The 23974-nt window shown below is 38.2% G+C and overlaps 1 pseudogene; it reads right to left on the reverse strand.

Annotated features, from left to right (window-relative positions):
* Positions 1-21297: 21297 nt before the first annotated feature.
* On the reverse strand, positions 21298-22068 carry LOC150038891 (uncharacterized; annotated as a pseudogene).
* Between the last annotated feature and the right edge of the window lie 1906 nt (positions 22069-23974).

Genomic DNA, 23974 nt, shown 5'->3' on the forward strand with positions numbered 1-23974 from the left:
CTCTTTGAACTTTTCAAAGGACTCAGACTTATATTGCAATAAATCAACGTATCCATACCTTGAATAATCATCAGTAAAAGTGATGAAATATTCATAGCCTCCCCTAGGTCGTACATTCATCGGACCACAAAGGTCTAAATGCACTAGCTTTAGAGACTCTTTGGCCCTATAACCTTTTCCAGTAAAAGGCCTTTTAGTCATTTTGACTTCAAGGCATGACTTGCACACAGGTAAAGAATTTTCTTCTAACTGGCTTAGAAGTCCATTCTTCACCAACCACTCAATATTATTAAGATTAATGTGCCCTAAACATAGGTCCCAAAGTTGGGCATTTTCTTTAGGAGAAATTTTAAGTCGTTTGTTTTGAGTTACGACAATTTTAAACATCTCTATGTTATTGAGGGAATTTGTTGCTAACGGCCTTAGCACATACAAATTATTTTCCAGTTAAGTCGAACATATATAAACATCATTTTTCGAAATAAACACTTTATTTACCAAAAAAATTAAGTGTATAATTACATTCGAGCAAAAACTTTACAAAAATTAAGTTCATCTTTAACTCGGGAACTACATAAACATCATTCAGAATGATAAACCTATTCTATAAAGTCAAACAGAGACCTCCCACTGCTACAGCTGAGACAGCGTGCCTAGTTCCAGCTCGCGTCGTCATCTCACCAGCACCAAGCTGCCGTCAGGAGCTAATTCCCTGACATAAAGAGCAAACATGGTTAGTGGCCCTAGAGCCAATAATCCAGGCAGAATCATCATTCTCTACTATACAAGTTTCCAAAACCAGTAAATCGTATTTACATTATTTGGCCTTCTTCTTCTCAGCCAAATAACGTGGGCAATTTCGTTTCCAGTGCCCATCCTAGTTATAATGGAAACACTTTCCCTTATCAACCCTTACTGGTTGCCTACCTCGTGGAGCAGCAGGTTGTGGGTTAGCAGGCGCCTTCCCCTTACGACCCTTCTTTTTCTTCCACTTACTGGTGCCAGAAGAGGGTGCAGACTTAGTTCCAGAGGTCGAACATGTATGGAACTTTTTAGAAGATGAAGCAACATTTGCCTCACCAACCTTTTTTTCCTTACTTTCAACAAAGATTGGAAAGTATGCAACTCATTGAGTAGAGTTTAAGGATGTAATCAACCCTGTTCAGAACAGCATTGCTTATGAAGTGAAGGAAGCTTTCTAGTAACGACTCCAGAATTACGCTAACCTGCTGGCCTCATCGATGCTCGACTCGTTCATCTCTACCACATTGAAGTGGACCATCATATTGAGAACATGTTACCGAACAGATGTTCCCTCCTTCATCCATGAGTTAAAGATGTACTTAAGAGTGTCGTACCTGAGCTGCATGGACGGTTGTCCAAACATTCTTCTCAAGTAATCCATGATCTTATGTGCAGTGATCATGGGCTTATGCTCCTTGACCAAAACATCTTTACGGCTGGCTAAGATATACGCTCGAGCCTTTTCATCCGCTCGTGTCCAGCGCTTGTACGCCTCTCGAATGTTTCGAGCAGCGTTAGAAGGTGGAATAAGAGGACACTCCTCCATAAAGACGAACCTCAGGTCATCAATGATCAAAATCGTATTTATCGTGTTTTTCCAACTAGCATAATTCTCGCCAGTTAATTTATCAACGGCAAGTAATGCAAGAGTAGCGGTTGCCATAATTTAAAAATTGTTGAAAAAATAACAAACTTAATGAGTCTATTTGCATTAAACCACTTTTAACACCAATTAAGATCTAACAAAATAGTTCTATTGTACCCTAAGTGACATCAATTTTGTAATGATGCTCTAGTGAGGCAGGACAAAAGTCACCGTAGGGTGATCAAGTGCCCCTTTCACTAGAATGAGACAATCTTAACCATTAGATAGAAACAACTCCTTGTAACTGAATCTAATAGTCACCATTCGGTCCAGAATTTGTTAACATCCTTAACAATTCTATGTAAGTGTAATCCTTCATTTTAGGCCCGAGAGTCCCGCCCTAATAAGCAAATCGTAGGGAAAAGCCGATTAGGACAAGAGATTAAAGCAACCCTATCCATTTCTGGAGATCAGATAAAGAGTTGTGCAAAACAACCATCCTTTATGGGGACACTCCTAGGGTGCCACGATGTCACACCCCGCCCCAGACCACCCTCCAAGCCTTGAGGAAGGGCGTGACCGCAGTAGTTATCAACCCTTTGGCTGACACTTACTGCCTAATAACTCTTGCAAAAATAACTCTAATACCAATGTACAAATTTAACAACCAACTGATTAAGTAGGCCCATCTTATATTACAACAATGTAACGTTTATACAATTCAAGGACTTAACAACAAAATTTACAACAACAACTGTAAAACCCTCTGGAAGTGTAACTATGGCACGTGGCAGACCTTGACCTTAGAAGCACCCTGGATCTTCTCACCTTTCTCTACCTGGGAAAAGGAAAAACATTTGGAAAGCATGAGCTATAAAGCCCAGTGAGTGATCAGAAAACTGATTTTTATCAAAAGAACTACCCCACACTTGGGTAATTTTGCTCAGATACCTTCTCAACTGTGTCCTTCAGTATTGAGCTACTCAGATACCTTCTTAAATGTCCTTCGGTATCGAGTTTCAAGTAAAACTAGTCATAAAATGACTTTCTTTAATAAAACTTAGAAAATATGTCTTTATCTGAAAGATCTTTCTTTAGCACATGGTTTCTTAAAACATTTTAAATATTTTAGTCACTCACCTTGATCGTTTAGGAACCTTTCTCTCTAGAAGTTCCTTTGTCACCTCGGGCTCCCTTTTGAACCCTAAAATCTAGATTCAAATTAAAGCTCAGATTATTCATAGTTGTAGGCTTTATCTAGAGATACTTCCTTCTACAAATATGCTCTAAAATGTCTCAGGAATATTACTATAAATCCTTAGCTCATAAATTCTCGTGGTTTGGCCGGAATCATCAAAACATTAAGACTGGACCAGCTTACTCGACAGCCTGACCCTTATGTATTTTTCTCAGCTTCCAGCCTGATTCCTTATAGCTTCTTCTCCGGCAGCCCCACCATGAAAAATATACTCTTTTAGCTTTCATATGGCTTTAAAATCGCATCAAACGCATGAGTATTCTGGGAGAACTCCTCGTCCAAATTGATGCTACTTTCCAGACCTCACTGTCCAATGCGTCCTCTTTGAACTTCTATATCCAACGCATGGATTTTGCTCTAACACAAGGTTTCCTCAACTTTCCCACTCTTCTTAAATGTATTTTGAGTTTTGATCTGAAGAATAAAGTCTTTGGTCCTATTTATAGGCGTCCAAGATTGCTCCATGGCCGACACCTCCTACTTGGCCACATGACCAAGTGTCTCTTCCTTACACCATCAACGCAATTTTTGCATCAGCACAACCCAATGTGTCTTCTTCTCCTTTCACCAATGCATGGCCCTTAACTTTGTATGTCTTCTTATGCTGCCACCTCTTTTACTTAAGGCTTAAGAATTCTTCCTAACAAGCCACATGTCCAGATGACATCCTCCATGAGTTCATCCTTCATATGCGTCCACAAACTCTTGATGTTCAACGCATCACTTCCATTTTCCTTCCTTCAACCGCATGCCATCACCGACAACCCTTCCAACGTATCAACACAACTTCTTCCAACGCATTGGTCCCTTCCAACGTATCAACACAACTTCTTCCAATGCATTAGTCCCTTCCAACGCATCAATACAACATTCTATACTTAGCCAAATTTCCAAATTTTCCCTCCTTCCAACACATCCCACATAACATTCTATACTTTGCCAAATTTCCAAATTTTCCCTTTGCCCAAGTACTCTTTCCAAGATCTTGTGGCCAATGCATAGCAATGCCTAGTCCAACACTTAGTCAATTTTTCAGGGATTTAAGCTTAACTCAAAGCTACTCACATACCAATGCCTAGTCCAACACTTAGTCAATTTTCAGGGATTTAAACTTAACTCAAAGCTACTCACATAACAATGCCTAGTCCAACACTTAGTCAATTTTCAAGGATTTAAGCTTAACTCAAAACTACTCAAGAAAAATCTATTCAACACTTAGAAATTTCCCTTTTCTTCAACATAGGATTTAACTTTCTCCTAGTTAATCCCTTAATCACCTACTTAAGTAGGAAAAATGGAAATCCGGGTTTCACACACGAGGCGATGCACTAAAACTTTATCCAACCTAATGAGAGAGACCAAGGGATATGTTGTCACACATTTCGCTCCCACTTACTATGAACATTCTCTCCATTCACCTTGTTATTGACCTACCCAAATGCCACGCGTAGGGGGACACTCCCAAGGTACCTTGAGGTCGAGGATAGATCTTACGGTGTGAACTTTTTAGGGAGAAACGTGTATTGGTAAAGTGAAGTATCATATACCCCAATTACCTCCCACTGAATGTTCTACCTAGGGATTCATTAACTTAGAAAATTCGGCTACTGATTTTAACTAAGTGGTTTGTTTAATTTGCTCAAAAACAACACTTGCTTTTGATGATTAAACAAGTTTGATTCAAGTCTTATTAAACACTTTAACAGACTATCATCAAATTTGCATACATGTAACAAATCTATCTGATTCATCTTTCCAGGTAGGTTCCCAGGTAGTGGTACGACGTTTCCATTGACTTAAGTACCCCAGCCTAGACAGAACCAGCCTTAGCCAAAAGGCCCCTTATAGATACATTTGTTACACATTTAATATTTTATTAGTCAATTTAATCCTATTAAATCGAATTAAAAGATTAAACTTAGGTTTCTAATCCTATTAGAAACGTGATCTTAGGTCTATCTCAATCAAATTTTAAAACTCTTTTAAAACATGATTAAAGCCTAAGGTTTGCATGCAACTCTTCATTATTGATTTTAATTCTAATTTCATTAATTATAACTCTTATAAATAATGAAACAATTAAAACCTTTCACATTACTAGCTAGACATTCACAAGGTATTTATAACTTTTATAAATAAACCTAAGTGTTATAATATAAATGATGCATGGATATGCTTTAATGCATGCATATATTATAACTCTTATATTATATGATGCATGAGCATGCTTTAAGTAATTTAATCATGCAAACTAATATATTATAACACTTATAATATAAAGATAATGCATGAAAAAATGCATAACCTATGGTGGGTTTTAAAACTATATGACATTTATTATGGCATATAATCTAAACATACATCACATGCACATTTAATAAAAGTTGATGGACCGGGATAATTTGACTAAAAAACAAAAAGAAATGCTAAACTATTACAAAAGTTGGAGTAAACCAGTTCGTACAGGTGAACCGGGTCATGAACCGCCCATCTGGAAGCCTCGTCACTTGATCGTGTAGCAAATCCTTTCATCGTCAAGTAATGCACGTTGAGTATAAACAATCATGTAGCAATGATCGCATGGCTTAGGAATATGCGATGAGCATAAAAGTCCACATGATCATGCAGCGCGCTTGGGGTAACGTATGCCATGCGATCGTGTAGCTAATGACTATGTGATGAGCATGATAGCCTACACGATCGTTTAGCGCGCATGCTTTACACTGAATATCAAATACTATGCGACCGTTTACCCTCAAGCATCTATGTGATCATGTAGCCAACGCAACACGATCGAGTAAACTCTTTACATGATCATGTAGCATTAGCTATGTGATCGTTTAGCAAATACTACACGATCGAGTAGAACATTTCTACACGATCGCATAGCATAATCTAAATGATCGTCTAGCTTGAGCTACATGATGTAACCATCGTTTCGTCTTCTCCATAGAAGCGAACAACAACTTTTTGCATCTGAAGCTTCTTCACGAACGACTCAAAAACACAAATGAATACATACTCGATTGCAAGTTATTATGCCCAAAAATGCAGGGGCCCTTACAATTAACTTTTGTAAAAGTAAACTGAAAGCATAAACAAAGACAATTATCCTGAAACATCCATCAACAACATCCACAAATATTTAACACTTAAACGCATTGCATAAACTTAAAACCCACCAAAACTGTAAACGAAATTTAATACAGCAACAGAATTTGGAAATCAGAACACAACCTGGCTCTAATACAAATTGAAGGAACTCCGTTTATAAAGAACCTTTGAGTGAAAACGGATCGTCTAAATCCCATTGTGAATGAACTCATACATCTAGAGTCATACAAAACAAATTATGCACAAAACTTAAATTACAGCATACTTTCAAAATAAAAACAAAGGTTGATAGATTATACCTTTGAAGAACCATTCTTCAAGATAATCCCTCAATCGTTCACGAACGTATCGAACAACACGAACACCGTCGAACAGCAACAAACAGTGACCCAACACTACCACTAGGTTACCTTAGTATCCTCGGTGTGAGAATCTAGGAGTGATGGGCTCTGGCTTATTTTGGTTAAAGGGAAGGTTTGGTGTGTATGAGGAAGACAATCGAGATGAGAACAACATTGTTGTGTAGACGACAAAGTCTATCGCATAGACTATTTGCTTGATTGTTTAGTCTCTCAAATAATCGTACAGTAAGAGTTTCTTACTCGATTACTAATCACATCTGTCACACGAGATTTGAAATCAAATTTCATTTTTATCACAAACTTGCCATAAAACTAAATAACTACCCACTAAAGGTGGTTATGGAGAAAGAGGTGTTAATTATCAAATAATTAATAAATATAAATAAATATGATAACTAACTTATCATATTATATTTATAATCTATAGTTTTAATATTGCATCATACACAATATATAAATCATAGTTCTTTTTCTCTATTTTATGGCATTTAATATAAATCATATTTATATTAAATTTAATAACTATGAATCTAATTCATAGAAACTATGTTTGAATCATATTCAAATGTTAGTTCCTCTAATCAAATAATAATGTATCAAATACATTATATTAATTATAACATATATAATTTAATTAATTTAATTAATTTAATTGTATCATATATAATCAAATTCCCTCTTATTAATTTGAATATTTCAAATTAACCTAAAAACTGATTCTCAACTTAAATCCATTGAGATACCAAGGAGACCTTATGGACTTGTAGCTTGAAGCTCCAATGGTACATGAATAACTGATTAAACTCTTTAAACACATTATCCACCATTCGTTAACTGTCGGACACTCCACTAAAGATCGATAGTTACACTCTTTGCACTACAGATATATTTTTGTGTCCACTGGATATAACCAATCAACAGTACGATGACCCTTCACAAATTGCTCGTAAGTATAGCTAGACCAAATTACTGTTTTGCCCCTATAGTTATATTTAACTCTTTAAGTACCACTGGTCCCTCTAATGAACAATAGATCATAGTCTCACTATGACTAAACCCCTCTCGGGCCAAGAGTGGATGTGGTGTCACATTGTTCAAGACTCGGAATCAGCGTTTAAGGGAGTAATTTATCTACTTACCCCTGCTTCAGGGAAGGAGTGAATTCCATCTTGTGTAGCTGAGTTCCCAGCTTCCCAATCAAACGAATCCCCAAAATGGTAGGCTTGTTGAGGTAGTGATTTGTCCACTCTCACCCATGCAAATCAGAGGATTGCCCTCATAGGCAGAAGTTCATAACTCACTTAAGATTAAGATCATGTTGCCTATGGTCATCCTAGTGAAATGAAAGTCTCAATTATAAACGACGTTATATAATGAGACTAAACATTTCGTGGTCCAGTCTTATACAAACTTCTTTGTATAGAATATCCCTGCTCGCATGTCTAATACATGAAAGATCAGGATCAGATCATTTGTAGCACTTTAAAATATTTGTAACACCTATATAGCGGGTCATACTTGTAGTGTCATCAGGATAAGGTATCCAGCCTTATCTATATACTACAGACCATTTAGGTTATCACTTAAACACGATCCACTTGTATGTCTCCACATACATGTTTAAGTTACAACGATAACCATGCATCTTATTTTATTGGTTTGTGGTTAATGCAAAAAAAATATCATATATTTCATGACAAAAGTGAATAAAATATCATATATTATAAATCACATAATGTTTGTTCATAAAAGTATTTATAAATTATAGAACCCTACGAGATTTAGGACATCAACCCCAACACCTTGTTCCTTGAAAAATTTATCAAAAACTATATATTCTCCAACACGGTCAGATCTCAAAGTTTTTGTCGTATGGCCACTTTGATTCTCAACTAAAGCTTTGAAAGATTTAAAACATTCAAATGCTTCACTTTTTTCTTTCAAAAGATAAATCCATAACTTTCTATTGAAATCATCAATGAAGGTTATGAAATATCGATACCTCCATTTGATATTGTATGCATGGGACCACACAAATCTGTATGAATCAACTCAAAAGATTTGGAGGCTCTCTAAGCTTTACTAGTTGGAAACAGATCTCGGTGATGTTTTGCAAGTATACACACTTCACAAATATCTGTCTCATGGTTGATATTTTGAATGCCTCTCACCATATGATTTTTGCGTAAATACGATAGTGATCCAAAATTCAAGTGACCATATCAAAAATGCCAAAGCCATGATGGATCCTTCAACATGCTGCTAAAATAAGAGATTTGACCATATGTAAATTTAAGAGGAAACATCTTATTAGCAGCCATCTTTACCTTGGTAATAAGAACACCAGTCTGATCTTTGATGGCACACATACTGCCACACTCCTTCCCAGATTACCCTCGAAACCTGCAAGGAGGAGTGACCGCAACAGTTACCAACCCTCTTGCTGGTACTTACTGTCTACTAACCTGCTTAGCCTGGCTTAGAACCTTTAAAGGCATATATATAAATATACTAAATCATCAATAAGGAACAAATGACAATCATTAACAGAGTTCTACATTACTCCTCAATAATACAACTTATACACTTTACATAAGCAGAAAGCCCAACACACTCAACTAGTCCCTACAAGACATAATACATGTGTACTACTTATTACAAAACCCTCCCTTGGACTTCTAACATTTTGGTCTTGAGTGGCAGAGAGCAACAACATAGTCATCTTCTAGGGAGTGACCGCTACCTGTGGAGAAAACATTTAAACAGGGTGAGCTAGAAGCCCAGTGAGTGACTAACCTTTGAACATAAAAGACATATACATCAGTCACGTTTAACAAAGAGGCCGTGAAATGAAAAGCATTGCTGAAAATGAGAAATTAGCCAAACAAGTAATCACATAAAATTATTCTTACTAGAATTTTACCATAGAAAAGACAAAACACTTAGTCAAAATTTAGAGATGTTGCTCAGACAAAACTTAGGATGTTGCTCAGACCTTCCCCACCCCCAAATTTAGAGATGCGCAAGGTCCTCATTGCGTCGTTTTGGACAGAAAAGACAAAGCACTTAGTCAAAATTTTGAAAAGAAGGTTTGAGCATAGTTTTGAAATAGAAAAGGTAAAGCAATGCTATTGCTATGAATTATCTAAGTGTTAGTCAGAAAGTGCAAAGTATAAGAAATATTGCTAAGGGTATGCATACTATTCATCATGGCAGCGCAATTAATAACACAAAATTAAAGACAAGGAATATCGCAATAATTGACAAAGTATGATAAGTAAAGAGGCTAACGCATATGGAAAGAATAGTTACTCGGTTGTATTAAAATTAACTAAGTATATAAACAATTACAATTATCGCAACACAAAATTTAAGCATGTACAAAAAAAATCAAGGTATAGCTTCTATACATAAGAATAATGAAATGAATTTATCCTTTGTATTTTATTCGGACGGGCGCAAGGTTAAAGATTAACGCAATGCATCCGTTACGGCAAATGCATAATTGCAGAGGACGGGCAACAACGCATGCATTAGCGTAACACACCCCTCAACTCAGCGCATTTCTGGAGGACGGCGCACGGTATTTCTACTATGCAACATAACCTCGACATAGTGCGTTTTCGCTACGGACGGGCGCAGAATACATACGCGCGCAACACACCCCTCAGCACAATGCATTTGTGTAAGATGGATAAAAAGTGTATCTTGTTAGCACAAGATGCACCCATCATCGCAATGCACACTGGATGTTTATTAAAGTTTATTATTATTATTATTTTACTTTTTTTTATTTCTCATCAACAACGCAAGTCGCGAAGACTTTGCGGTGTTCATTTTCTTTTAGTCAGTCATTCACAGAGATTAAGAGCAACGCAACTAATGCAGAAAAGTAAGTAAATTGAACAAGGGATGGAAATAACGCAATTGAATTAAATTGCACGAAAATTCATAAAGCAGTAAATGCTAATTTTAGAAAGCAGTAAATAACACAATGCAAAAAACAGTAAAGGAAAGCTATAAAGAAAGCATTTTAACATAGATGTAGGGATGCTGTTTGAAAAAAGTTTTTAGAGTTACCGCAATAGCGTCCCCGCAAGCGGTCAATCCTGCTTGCCTAAGTCGATGGTCTCCATACGTCATTCCATATTGCCCCCATAGTAGGGCTTAATTCTTTGACCATTGACTTTGAATGCGCTGCTTCCATCTTCAGTTGTTACCTCCACTGCGCCATGGGGAAAAATAGTCTTGATGGGGAATGGCCCAAACCAGCGAGACTTTAACTTTCTTGGAAACAATTGCAAACGTGCGTTAAATAAAAGTACTTGTTGACCCTCGAAGAACGTTTGTTTGCTTATGCGGTCGTCATGCCACTTCTTGGTTCGCTCTTTATAAAGCTTGGCATTTTCGTAGGCATTCATTCGCCACTCGACCAGCTCATTCAACTGCAACTTTCGGACTTCCCCCGCGTTTGATAGATCAAAGTTCAACTTTTTACTTGCCCACATTGCTTTGTGTTCCAACTCGAGAGGCAGATGACAAGATTTTTCAAAGACCAGAGCATAGGGGACATGCCGATTGGAGTTTTGAAGGCAGTCTTGTATACCCATAATGCTTTATCAAGCTTGGGTGACCAATCCTTCCTAAAGGTATTGACTACCTTCTTCAAGATAGTCTTGATCTCTCTGTTAGAAATTTATGCCTGCCCATTGATTTGTGGGTGATATGCGGTTGCAACTCTATGGCTGATATTAAATTTGGTCAACAGGTTGGTGATGATGCGGTTGATGAAATATGAGCCTTCATCGTTGATTAAGGCACGGGGCGCTCCATATTGTGTGAAGATATTTTTCTTGAGAACTTCGCCACCGTGGTCACATCGTTTTTAGTGCATGCGATGGCCTTAACCCACTTTGATACATAATCAACCGCAACTAGAATATATTGATGACCTTCTGAAGGCAAAAATGGGCCCATAAAGTCGATTCCCCATACATTAAACAATTCAATTTCCAAGATCGAAGTCAGAGCCATTTCATCCCTTCTGGACATGTTCCCTGTTCTCTGGCATCTGTCGCATTGCACAACATGAGCATGGGCGTCCTTAAATAGTGTTGGCCAAAAATAGCCACTCTGTAGGACTTTTGCGGCAGTCTGCTGCCCCCCAAAATGTCCTCCATAAGGGGATTCATGACAAAGTTCAAAAATGTGCTTAGTTTCATGCTCAGGAACGTATTGACACAAAATATGATCAGGTCCAAGTCGATACAAGAAGGGATCATCCCAGAAATAAAATTTGACTTCGTGTCTCAGCTTCTTCTTCTGCTGGTATGAGTAGTCTTCTAGTACTTGGCCACAAACTATAAAGTTTACAATGTCCGCATACCATGGAACATTAATGCATACCGACATAAGTTGCTCGTCAGGGAACCTTTCTTCAATTTCTTTCTCTTTCTTCTAAACCTCGCAATTTTCTAACCGTGATAAATGATCTGCGACTTGGTTCTCAGTGCCCTTCTGATCTTTAATCTCTAGGTCAAATTCTTGCAGGAGTAGTACCCACCTTATCAGTCTTGGTTTCGCATCCTTCTTCGTCATAAGGTATTTGATCGCAGAATGATCAGTATACACCACTACATTTGATCCAATTAAATACTGTCGAAATTTCTCCAGTGCAAACACCACTGCGAGCATTTCTTTCTATGTGGTTGTATAATTTTCCTGTGAATCATTCAACGTCTTGCTGGCATAATAGATAGGATGCAAAATCTTGTCTTTGCGCTGACTCAAGACTGCGCCCACTGCATATCCACACGCGTCACACATCAACAGAAACGGTTGCGTCCAATCCAGCGCAATCAGAATAGGTGCGGTGATGAGCGCATTTTTTCAGCGTGTGGAATGCTTCGACACATGCGTTATTGAAATCATATTCGCGATCAATCTCGAGGAGCGCACTTAGGGGTCTTGCAATCTGAGAAAAGTGCGAATGAATCTTCGATAGAACCCTACATGTCCCAGAAAACTCCTAAGTGTTTTCACATTGACTGGTGGTGGTAACCTGGATATTGAGTCAATTTTTGCTTGATCAACTTCCAATCCTGCCTTTGATATCCTGTGACCTAGCACGATTCCTTCTTCAACCATGAAATGGCATTTCTCCCAGTTCAAAACAAGATTTGTTTCAATGTATCTCTTCAACACTCTTTCCAGATTTGATAAACATGAATCATAGGTGTTGCCAAAAACTAAAAAGTCATCCATAAACACCTCAACTGATTCCTCCAAGAAATCTAAAAATATGGCCATCGTACACCTTTGGAAGGTACCTGGTGCATTACAGAGTCCAAATGGCATGCGATGGAATGCAAATGTGCCGAATGGGCACGTGAAAGTTGTTTTATCCTAATCTTCCAACGTAATCGTATTTGGTTATACCCTGAATAGTCGTAAAAAAAGCAAAAGAATTCATTCCCCGTAAGACAATCTAACATTTGATCAATAAACAGGAGTGGAAAGTGATCCTTCTTTGTGGCCAGATTTAATTGCGGTGGTTGTCCTTGTAGGAATTAACTCATTTTTGTTGTTGGTGATGACTGTCATACCCCCTTTCTTGGGAACGCAATGCACTGGGCTTACCCAGCTGCTATCAAATATGGGGTAAATGACACTTGCATCAAGCCACTTCACTATCTCTTTCTTCACAACCTCCCTCATGGCAGGGTTCAAACGGTGCTGTCTCTCTATAGATCCTGTTCTTCCTTCTTCAAGACGAATCTTATGCATGCAATACGAAGGACTAGTCCCTTGTCTGCTAACGTCCATCCCAAGGCTTTTGCGTTGTTCTTAAGGATCTAAATAATTACTTCCTCATTTTCTTTGCTCGGTGAGGCAGAGATTATAACCGGTAAAGTGTTATTGCATCCTAAATAAACATATTTGAGGTGTACTGGTAACGCCTTCAACTCTAACATGGGTGGTTCTTCTAAAGATGGCTTAGTACGTTGCATTGTTCGTTCAGATAACTTGATTGTTTCAAAATCTGACTCAGTTTGTATTGCAGCGCAATTTTCCTCCCACATTGCGCCAATCCCAAAATCCTTTTCCTCCGCTTCTTCTTGAGACTCGTGCCAATGTTCTTCCTGCAATTCTCCTACATATTGACAATTTTCCATATCACCTAGGTATTTCAACGCATTGAGAACATTGAACTTAACTTGTTGATCGTCGACCCTTATGGTAAGTTCTCCTTTCTGTACATCGATCAACGCTCGCCTTGTTGCAAGAAACGGGCGAACCCAAGATGATAGGCACCTCATTGTCAGCTTCATAATCCAATATGATGAAGTCAGCAGGGAAGATGAACTTATCCACTTGCATAAGTACATCCTCTATTTTTCCTTCTAGATGCGTTACTGATCTATCGGCCAATTGCAACGTAACTGTGGTGGGTATTGCGTTGTCGATATTTAACTTTTTGAAAATTGACAAGGGCATCAGGTTTATACTTGCCCCCAAGTCACACAGTGCATTTCCGACTTCTTTTCCCCCTATTGAGCATGGCAATGTGAAACTCCCTGGATCTTTTATTTTAGTGGGGATGTTGTTCTGAAAAAGTGCACTACACTTATATGTTAATGCGACCGTTTCATTCTCCCCGATCTTCCTTTTGTTGGCAAGTATGTCCTTGAGGAATTTCACATAGCTCGGCATTTGTTCCAACGCTTCTATTAAGGGAATGTTGATATGTAATTGTCGAGAACATCCAGGAACCTCTTGAATTGTTTATTGTCATCTTTCTTTCTCAGCCTGGATGGGAAAGGTGGAGGATCCCACCGTACTTCCTGTTCAATTGGTTATTCATTGAGGTCCTTTGCTTGCTGTGTTTTAGGAGCTGGAGGTTGCGGTGACTTTAAATCTAAGTCTTGCTAAAATGCATTCTTTGTAGAGGTATTTTCTTCCGAACTGGTAGTTCTGTTGTTTGCAGTTGAATGGTCATCATTGATGATTGAGTCTACTGGCCTTTTCACTAAATCCGGTACTAGTGGCACAGGGACTGTTGTCTTGCCACTTCTCAATGTCACTGCTTGACATTGTTCTTTACCGCGTGGTCCCGGTGCTCCCGAGTTGCTGGGCAGCATACCAGGTGCTCTATTTTTAAGTTCGATCGCAAGCTGTTCAATTTGTACCTCCAAATTTCTAAGGGAGGAAGCTTGCGATTGCTTGATTGCCTCGTTCTTCTCAATATATTGTTTCAATAATCTCTCCAAAGACGAGGTACTAGAAGAGTGTCAAAAGAGGACGGTTGGTCGTATGGTTGTATACTCTGAAAATTATCTTGGTTGTGATTCTGATTAATGAAAACTAGAGGATTACCTCGATTCTCGGGATGACTGCTTTGATGATTGCTTTGGCCCCTCTGGTTGTGATTCCCTCCCCAACTAAAAGTTGGGTGATTCCGCCAACCAGGGTTGTAGGTGTTGCTGAATGATTCATTATGAATAGAGTATACAGATTGTTGATTCAACGGGTAGACTTCTACTGAGTGCCCCTCTCCACATTGAACGCAATTTATTGCAGCCACTTGCATCACCGCATTGGCTTGCGCTGAACTTTGAGAGATGTCCTTGTTGAATAGCCATAGTCTGGAGGAGCGAGGTTACTGTGGCCATCTGGGCGGCCAAGGTGCTCATTGTATCAGCTAGTACAATGGCACTTTCTGCTCTTTTTTGTTCCGAGCCTCTTTCCTCATGCCCGTTATCTATCCACTCATCTATATTTCGCGAAATATGATCTAAGATGATCTTTGCTTCCATATACGTCTTGTCCATTAACCCTTCTGCCGCAGAGGCATCAGCAACTGCTTGCATTGATCAATCCAAGCCATTATAAAAAGTCTCCATCATAACGCAATCGGGAATCCCAATGTACAGACAGTTCGTCCCTAATTGTCTGAATCGCACCCAAACGGTGCTCAAAGTTTCATATCCCTTCTGTTCGAAATTCAACACATCCCTCCGTCTCCTTGCGTTGACAACTGGAGGGAAGAATTTATTCATAAACCTCTCGACCAACTGGTCCCATGCGTTGATCTCTAGTGATTGAGCCTACCTCCTTGCCTCATCCCGCAGTGTATACGAGAAGAGATACAATCTAATTCCTTCGAGAGTCACACTAGGTATGGAGAATGTGTTGCACATTTCTACGAAACTGGTCAAATGAGCATGTGGGTCTTCTTCTTATAGACCTCCGTATTGTCCCACATTTTGGAGTATTTGAAGCATGACCGGCCTTATCTCAAACCTTGTATTCTCCGCAACCGTGGGTCTTGAAATTCCGGGCGAGAAGTTATAAAGATTCGGCGCCACATAGTTCCTCATAGGGATGTTGTGGTCGGCAACAAGAAAAATAGGGTCTTGCGCTGGCCAATTTACCCCTTGATTCCCATCGGGCCTCTCATTATTATTTTCCATGTTTCTTCTTCGCCTAATTTGGTTCTGATGTGGTCTTACGCGAAAAATACACTTGATTTCTGGGTCATTTTAGAATTTATGGATCAATTCCAGTACTCATAAACCATCAGCCTGTTCTTCGCGATAAACAGACAGTACAGCAGAGATTTGTCCTGCAAAATACCACAAAAGTATTCAACACTAACTGTTACTAATCCCCGACAACGGCACCATAAACTTGTAACGGTGAAAATTAATCTTTAAGCATATGGACAATGTGAATATGAATCATACAAGCTCATGTTCCTGGCAACGGCGCCATAAACTTGTAAGGATATAAATTGAATTGTTATCTTTATCTATTGCGCTGATGAATGAATGAATGATGCTCTATATGCACTCAAGTGATTTGCGATAAAGACATTTTATGAGATACTACGTTCTAAGTGTATGCGTTGATAGTGATATGCTCGTAGTATGGGATGAAGTAATGCGTGTCACAAGTTTCCTTGCGTTGAAACCAAGTATAATTCCAACGCAAGTTTCTCAGAATGATCTGAGGTCGAACACAGGGATTGTTGTCGTTAAATGCGATACTTATGTGATACATGCAACCGATTGTAATAATGAATAAAGAATTTTGGTTTGTACAGAAATATAAATTGTGCTAAAAGTAAAAATGCATTGAAAAAGTAAATTCCTAAACTATAATGATACATGATACAAGGGTCGAGGACTGGCTGTGAAGTTGTATAAAAGAATCGATGAATGTGATGGTAAGTCTTATGAATGAAGCAGAAAGGGAAAGAGTAAAGAGTAAAAACATCACAAGTTCGTCAATCGTGTTAAGGACGCAACTAAGGTTCCGTTTTCCCTTGGCGTACACCTTTCAGTGATCGGCCGCGTTCCGATACATCTATGGTGAAACAGAGATGAACGTGATGAACGCAAGGTTGTTTCCATCTCTGGAAATACTTCTTGCTTTAGTTAACGCATTCTTCCAACCTTCTCTCGATAGGTGGAATAACATCTTCACTTCTGCTCTCACAGGTGAAGATGTCATCGAGCATGCTTTAGCTAAACTTAATTGATTCCTTGACACAGATTGACTCACCAGCTTAATTCTCACTATTTACCCCGGGGATTAAGAACACATCATGGAGAAAATGGATGATAAATGTATGAAAAGAGATAAAGAGATGATGACGATGACGATGACGATGATAGCATTTAATTCTAAAATTAAGCATTTGATACATGTTTGTGAATGAGGGATTAAAGAAGATGAACACAGAAGATGAATTAGAGAATAGAAACAAATACGGAAAGAGTGTCAACGTCTTGACATAGATCCCGATCAGAGACTTGTGCTTGTCGGCATATGAATGTGGTGGAGATGAAAGCTTCCCTCTCAGGCTTGCTTTCTCGGTAGAATTGACCTTTTGCACAGAGCTTCAGCTTCGGGAATCGGAAGAATTCCTTGCTCAGAGACTCATTTTTCAGCCTTGTCTCGTAGTTCTCCCAGATTTACTCTGTAAAAGTCCCTTCAGACCGGCCTCTCTCTCCCCGTTTCAGTATATCTTTCAGCGAATTTGAGGAAGCTATTTATAGACAAGACCTTGGCTCTTTGAATTTGTGGTCCCCACTATCTAATTATGGTAATTCCTATAATGGCGTAATGGAAATTTCCTTTCTGCTCCACGATCGATCCATCAGAATCGCACAACAAAAAGCTGTACACTTGTCAGAATCTTCCACGAATGCGTTGCTCTTCACATCTTTGATCTATCGCCGCATGCGATGTTGTTTTTTATTACCACATGTGGTTAAAATGCGTTGCTCGCTAAAGCTCTTGATCGATTGTTGCATGCACCGTCATTGCGTTGATCATGTCTTCGTTCTTGATTGATGGGCGCATGCGATGTAGATGCGTTGTACATTTTGCCTTTGAGCCATTAACGCATGCGGTGACCTATTTCCTGCAAAACAGAGACTGAAACATTCTATTTCACCATCGCAATGGTGTTAGTGGGTGTGTTTACGACATTTCATAATTTTCATATTTCTTAGCCAATTCTTATACTATCGACGCAACTTTCCTCTCTTTTTGGCGCAATATCTAATAAAACAGCATAAATAACTTGTATTTCTATAAGTTATCAGCCTCAGCTTCCACATTAAATATCTTTACAATAGAGTGACTCCTCTGGTCTGCTATTGTACATAACCTTACTGAACCTCAACCTGGTTGGGGGAGGGACCCTCTGGCCCAACTACCACTATTACTTTAATCGAGGGGTGTCACTTATGACCATTACTTAAACCATTAACTGTAACTCATGGAATAACTTCATGACACTTGAAGCATAAGACATGAAAATGTTCTGTGGATACTTTCTGAACCTTAATTGAGAACCAACATTCATCGCTCAAGCCCCCAACGTTTGTATCACGCTAAGAGACCAATACTTCAGCCTCAATTACTAAAATATGGCCTAGGAGACCTATACATTGGCCTCTCACTTATGGCCCAAGAGACCCATACTTTGGCCTCTTCTTCCAAACCTTCCATGTGTACGCAGAGTTATTAAGTACCGTTAACACCTTAGGTACTTCTTGGACACCTTCCATGCTTTCAGTGTCCGCCTCACTAAAGACATATCATGCTTAACATCATATCTTTTATAAACCTTCCAGAGCGTAGCTTTACACTTAGCATTTGTGGAAATTTAGCTACAGTTCATAGGATGCATGCTTCAACATAGGATACCTTTTATGCCATAAGGCTATCATGTTACCTTGGCATGCTATCAACCAAGCACATACTTGAGGAAGATGCTAAGAAACCTCATGTAGCTCATTTGCTTGAGACCTAGGAACTTATCGACAATTATCAATGAATGACATAGTTCATTCCTCTTCATAGTCCTTGCTAATACGGAGCCAACTCAATGCACAACATTCTTCATTAACAAGTTTTACTGAAACTTGAGTTCATCTCTTGGGATGCGGATCCTCTATCCATCACCTTCCTAGTCATACTGACCCTACATGTACGTAGTGAGGATCCCATCATCAACCGCCTCTAAACCCGGTTACCACTTCGAGGTATTGAGCTAAACATGTGTTACTAAAGGTCCTTCACCTAGACCTCCCACTTAGCTTGTCTTATAGATCCAGCTTTCCCTAGTAGCATACGTTAACCATTCAGATTTTGTCTAAGGCAGCATACTTCATATGTGCTAGACATTAATTACTTAAGAACATCATGCCCAAACCATAACTATCCATACTCTATAAGTTATTAATCTACCAAGCATTCGTAAACATCAGCAAGGTGAATAGCTAGGTAAACGTTTGAGGTTGGCTATCAATAAGTGACTTTTCATAAAAGCATGACTTGTTAAATCATTCATAAACATTTGTAAGCATTAAAGTCATTCACAACCTTTGAGAAATCCCTTTAAGATTGATGAGCTTCTTCTACTAATGTCAACCCTGTGAAGATATCAAATTACTTTAGTTACTAGTCATGGTTTCCCTTTTTAGACTCGCTTTCAGAATTAAGTTCACATTTACACAATTCACTTTCAAATATTCTTAACTTACCTTAGGGCATCTGGTACCTAGTCAAATTTAAAAAGGCTTAAACTTCAGCGGGCCACCTCCTTTCTGACACCCACCCCAACACTTAGTAGGGTCTTTGGGGTGCCAAGCCCACGCTTAGCAAGTAGTTATTTGTTCGCCCAACAAATTCCAGATTCAAATTCTAATGTCAATAGCTCAAAATCCATAACTCATTTTAAGAAAATTTCTTCTTCAAACATGCTCGGATCGTGTTAACAATGTTACCTCAAATTTTCAGCATAAAACTCTTCTTTGTTTGATCTAGAGCTCTAAATCTTCCCCAGTGGCCCTAGACCGCGAAGCTGCCTGCTTGTTCAACACTTTCTAAGTTTAGTTTCTAAAACATGTAACTCAAACTCCAGGCCTTAACTTGCAAAAGTTCCTTCTACAAACTTACTCATAAGGGTGATAACAATGTTACCTTAAATTTTCAACTTGAAATTCCATGTGTTCGATCTAGATCTACGTTTCTTCGTCGAGTGCCCGGAACATCGAAAAATGAGCCTTCAACTCTTCCTTCCTTCTCTGGCCCTCTTTCCGGTGAGATCTCCCTTCCAAAGGCTCGATTTCAGAAACTAGACTCATAGAGCTTTCCAATGGTACTAAGTTCGTCAGATTTTCTCGAGCAAATCATCCCAAAACGAGCCTTAGAAGTTCTCCATCCCTTTTTATACTACCGTCCAGTTCTTTGCTTGAAATCTCCTTAAGCCACCTCACCTATTAGTAGAAATTAAGGGTCAAGGTTAAGCCATCTGTCCAAGTAACTAAAAGAGAAGTCTAAAACTGAGCATTTTGAGCAACTTCATTCTCGCTAGGAAAACTCGATGGAAGAAGGTCCTTATTCGATGGAAGAAGGTCCTTACTCGATGGAAGTTTCCCCGGCTCTCTGTCAAATACTCGATACTCGATGGGAAACTGGGCACTGGGAGCTTGCTCCTCACTCAATGCTCAAACTCGACACGCGATCCTTCCTCGCTTACCCTTGACGCTCGCCTCCTTCCTCGCTTACCCTTGACGCTCGCCTCCTTCCTTGCTCACTTATACTCGACACTCGACAGCTTTTACTCGATGTTCGGCAGCCTTTACTCGATGCTCGATCCTTCTCGATCACTTATACTCGACACTCGGTAGCATTTACTCGATGCTCGCCTAGCGCTCACTCGATGCTCAAATACCCTTCAACACGACCAACACTTAGCCAGAACTTCTCATTGTAAGGCTAGATCATAAAGTAACCGAGAGTTAAGTTCCCATACTTAAACATTTTTCCCTTTTCCACTTATCCTTTACCTCAAACGTACAAATCCAATCTAACTTAAACATTTTTCTTACTTAACAATAGACATCATGAAAAAGGGGAAAGTGAGGTGTAGGTCTTACACACACCACCTTCAAATGAAACTTTTATACCTCGCTGAAGCAGTTGGCCAATACTCAAAAGATTATGCTTCAGACCTGGAACATAGAATACATCCACAACTCGTTTTGTGCCTTTCTTCATCTTAACGAGAATATCACCTCGGCCTTTGACTTGCAATCTAGTATTATCACCAGTTTTCACTTCACTTTGGAGAGATTCATCCAAAGTAACAAATATACTTCTATTTCCTGTCATGTGGTTACTACAACTACTATCAAGATACCCTATAGACTCTATAACATCGTCTTGAGCACTACATTTAAGAAATAGAACACCTTCATCATTTTTATCCTCTTTATGCATCATGGTGGAATTTCCATCTTCATTTTTCGGTGCCCAACAATCTGCTTGAAAATGACCTACTTTTTGCAATTAAAACATTGAATGTGAGAAAAATTACCACGACCACTTCCTTGATTTCTGCCAAAGCCTTTTCCTCTTCCACCTCCTCTTCCTTAAGATGAAGAAGAGCTTTCTTGTTGATTTTTAGAATTTATGCGATTTCTATTATCATAGTTTCTTCCACCTCCTCATCTGCCACAACCACCACGTCTTCCACGAGAACCGCCTCTGAATGAAATTTGCATCTGAAATGCTTCCTCAGGATTAATAGCAAATTGCTTCAATCTAAGCTCATGGGATTGAAGAGAACCCATCAAGCTATTTACTGTTAGTGTAGATAGATCTTTTGATTCTTCAATTGCAGGAACAATATGCTCAAACTTTCTTGGCATACTTCTAAGAATCTTTTCAACAACTATTTGATCACCTAATTCTTCTCCATTTGTTCTCAAACTGTTGACAATCGCAAGAATACGATTGGAAAACTCTTCAACAGGTTCGATCTCTTTCATCTTGATGCAATCAAATTCAAATCTGAGAGCTTGTAGTCTTACCATCTTTACATTATCTTCTCCTTGATAGGTGGATTGTTTGATGTCTCAAGCCGCCTTTGCAGAAGTAACTATTGAAATTCTTTTGAAGACATGTTCATCAACAGCTTGATAAATGAAGAACAAAGCCTCCTTGTCTTTCTTACGATTTTCTCTCAACTCGGCAAGTTGTTGATTAGTAAGCTTGTTCAGATTCTCAACTTTAGTGTATCCTCTTTCAACAATATTCCACAATTCTCGTGAGTCATATAGCACTTTCATTTGAATACTCCATTGATTAAAATTCTTCCCACTGAATCTTGGAAGTTGGGGTTACAACATGTTACCACTTGAAGTCACCTCTAATCTTAGCTCTGATACCACTTGTTGGAAACGAAGTAGGCCCTCACAATACAACTCAATAGATAAGAGAAAAAGATTGTTCTCTTCACAATATTGGAGAAACTAGAACTTGAATACTACTTTATTTTCTTGGTTTGCTTACAAATGACAAATCCTACACATATTTATACTAGTAGGAAAATACATCAAAAGATATCAATGAATAAATGCAAATACATGTGACTTTTCACCAATACATAAACATTCATCAATGTATCTTGTAATTCATGTATTCAACTATTCCTTGAATCTCAACTATTCATGTATCTAATTAAATGTAATTCATGCACCTTGAATATAAGTCTAGATTAATTATATCATAAAACTCACCAATACTTTGCCAAAATGTTGGACAGTTCCCCAAACTCTTTCGAAACTTCAATCTAACCTCCAGACACAATGGGTATCAATAAACGGAAACCAAAAGTCAATGGGCATTCAAGAAACACCATGAAACCCTTTAAAAAAAATACCAAAATCTTACCTAAAACTCAAAATTTTGACAATTGAGCAGCGAGTTTCGGCGACTGGGTTTGTCTATTGGTGGTCGACAGTAGGCTGGGTGGTCGGGCGGCGAAGACAACAACAGCGATTAGATCGGCGATGGGCGAAGATTGACAGACGAGCAGTAGGTGGTGGAATGAGCGATGGACGATCTGGGTTAGCATGAAGAAGAAGTTGAATGGGGAAGGGCTGCATGTGTGGTTTTCACGGGAGGAGAAATTTTGTTTGTTTTTTTTTCTTTTTTTTGTTTTTAACAAATTCCCTCTCCTTCACAATCTTAACTTCAAGCAAAATCCCAAATTCAAATCTTAAAAGATGATTTATCCAACTTTTCTATAGTAGTGTAGGTTTGAATTTCATTTTCAATGGATTAATTTTAAAAATAAGTCATTTTAGAGAAAATTAGACTATTCGACAGCTATTCAAAATAACTTTTCAAATGTATTTTGATCAATTTTTATCAAAAGTGTTTAAATAAAAATGAGTTTATTGAAAAACAGTTTTTTCTTAAGTCAATTCAAACGGGTCCTTTATTAAGTTCATATTTGTCAATTCTCAATTTAAATTAAATCCTAATTACTTAAGATCATCCCATTATCTCAAATCTTTTAACAATGAACTTTAAAATCTCCAAATCTTTTATTAATTTAAATCCATAATTCTAAATCTCTTCTCAAAACAATTTAAACTAATTGCCTTCTTCAAATATCTCAATTTTGGTTCCAAACACTAAAAAAATAAAATAAAAACCAAATTATTTAAGATTATTGATTTAAAAATTATCCTCACAATAACTCAATGTGGCATCAAAATCCAAAATTAAATGGAATTAAAGTCCAATAGTAAGAGAAGATTAACCTTAATTTATAATATTACATAGATGGCCCAAAATGAGGGGTCCAAATGAAAAATCGATCATTTTTTAAAAATCAATGAATTTCGTTCTTCTACTTATGTCATCACTTTTATAAAATTATCACTTTAATTCTAAATGCATACGTTTTCTTCACTTTGCCGTGTTTTTCTTTTTTTCTTTTTCATTTTTCCTGAGTTTCTCCTTCTTCATTTCTTCTTCTTTTTTTTTAATGTGATTTTTTCTTCATTTTTTTCTCAATTTCTTCTTCCTTTTTTTTTTACTCGGGTTCTTTTTTCTGCTTTTTTTCTTCTTGTTTTCCCCCTTTCTTATGCATTTCTTCTTCTTTTTTATTATACATTTCTTTGCATCGAGCATCGTGTATCAAACATAGAATATAGAGCATTATAGCATTAAACATTGAGTACCTTAAGATCAAGTGAACTTCTGAATAAAGCATAGAATGTAGAGCGTAGAGCATCGAGCATCGAGCATCAAGTA

This window comes from Benincasa hispida, chromosome 1 (assembly GCF_027475165.1).
Source record: "Benincasa hispida cultivar pf3 chromosome 1, pf3_genome.v1.1, whole genome shotgun sequence".
NCBI classification, from domain to species: domain Eukaryota; kingdom Viridiplantae; phylum Streptophyta; class Magnoliopsida; order Cucurbitales; family Cucurbitaceae; genus Benincasa; species Benincasa hispida.